This window comes from Myodes glareolus, chromosome 3 (assembly GCF_982192425.1).
Source record: "Myodes glareolus chromosome 3, mMyoGla1.1, whole genome shotgun sequence".
In the NCBI taxonomy this organism is placed as follows: domain Eukaryota; kingdom Metazoa; phylum Chordata; class Mammalia; order Rodentia; family Cricetidae; genus Myodes; species Myodes glareolus.
In genome coordinates, this window is record NC_142028.1 from 110,469,871 (window position 1) to 110,471,641 (window position 1,771).

A 1,771-nucleotide genomic window follows, 5' to 3' on the forward strand; every position below is an offset into this window, starting at 1 on the left:
GGAATCTCATAAGAAACTAAACCATAAAAGGGAATCCTTGACCCCTGTGTAACACTTATGACCCATGTTTCTTTTCTTCTAGATTACTATATTTTCCAAGGTACCTTTTGAGCCACTGCATAATCTCATTTATCAGAGAGAAAGGAAGAGAGGGAGAGAGAGAGAATAAAAATGAACACAACTATTTTTTTAAGTAACCCTTCAAGATGTAACTTGAGAACCATTACAATGTTGCATATGACTACCACTATGATATATAATCATGGCTTTCTCTCTCTCTTTCCAACCCTATTATTTAACCAGGGGAGAGTTTGAGCACAGTCACCCACTACCACAAATTATTCAGTTGAGTTTCCACATTTTGGGAAATTGCAGGGGTCAACACATCTGGAGTGCAATGGGTAAGCCTCCCTCTGGGAAAACCACCTCCATGATCATGGTATCTCCCCTGCCAGGTTAAGTATTGGCTTTCTATTGAGAAGCCCACATGTACCACCACTTTATAAGTCTTATTTCTTTTCCTGAGTGTTTCTCTCTCTATTAACTCCTATGCTTGCCTCTGTTAATTTTTTTCTAATCAACTTCACCTCTGCTTCAAATTGATTTGTTCAGAAATTCTTCTCTGTGGTCTAATCAAGAATCCTCTCTTCACCTGTGTTAAGGTCTCAGAAGAGAGGCTGCAGAACATAGCAGGATGGGGGTATGCCTGCAGTCCCCACCCTACAGTCATGACTCTCTCCCTCTGTATTCCCACATCATCATCATTATCATCAACATCTTAACCCAAAAAGTAAACAAACACCAATAACATTGCTTAAATTTATCCAGGGCACAATGTTGAAGATGCTTCAATATTTCTTTAAGTCATTGACTTGGAAGCATTCCACAAAGTGGGTCTGTGGTTGTAAAAAGAGCAGTGGGCTGCATTTCTGCTGCCTGCCCGGCTAGCTTTACCCAAAATAATTACACGGAAACTGTATTCTTTTAAACACTGCTTGGCCCATTAGTTTCAGCCTCTTATTGGCTAACTCTCACATCTTGATTAACCCATTTCTAATAATCTGTGTAGCACCACGAGGTGGTGGCTTACTGGGAGGATTCTAACCGGCATCTGTCTCGGAGAGGAGAGTCATGGCGACTGCCTGCCTCTGCTTTCTTTCTCCCACAATTCTGTTCTGTCTACTCCACCCATCTAAGGGCTGGCCTATCAAAAAGGCCAAGACAGTCTCTTTATTAACCAATGAAAGTAACAATAGACAGATAACCTTCCTCCATCATGTGGTACCAGAGCAAAAATAAAGGCAAGAAAGTCAACAAACCCAACAACACCTGAATGGCCAAGATAGTTAGTTACCTTAGAAACCCAGTTTAAGAAGCAAGGACTATACAACTCCACAGGGCAATAGACCTTTACTCTGGCTACTTTCTGCAATAGATAACTAGCTATTCCCAAATTGCTTCTTTCTGTTCAGCAAAGTGTTCAACAGTCTTACATGCCTAGAAACTTCTGTTAACTGTGCTACCTAATTCTGTCTCTCTCTCCATACCCTGTCATCAATGCGGCTCTCTCGAGGATGGCCCCTAGTTATCTTTTTAGCTATGGTGGCATCAGATATCCCTTTCTTTATTGTACCATCAGGAAAAGATGAAAACTTCAGGCTTGGGGAGTCATTTTATTAGAACCTGAAAATTTTAATTTCTGTTTTAATTGGGATGGAATTTGTAGATCCATTTGCCTGGATGCTCCTATTTCTCAGGTAAATTTGCACTG

The 1,771-nt window shown here is 40.8% G+C and overlaps 1 non-coding gene across 1 annotated transcript; it reads right to left on the reverse strand.

The window, feature by feature from the left end:
- Positions 1 to 300: 300 nt before the first annotated feature.
- On the reverse strand, positions 301 to 464 carry LOC148122782 (U1 spliceosomal RNA). Its single transcript, XR_015737596.1, has one exon. It is a non-coding gene; the product is annotated as a U1 spliceosomal RNA (small nuclear RNA).
- Between the last annotated feature and the right edge of the window lie 1,307 nt (positions 465 to 1,771).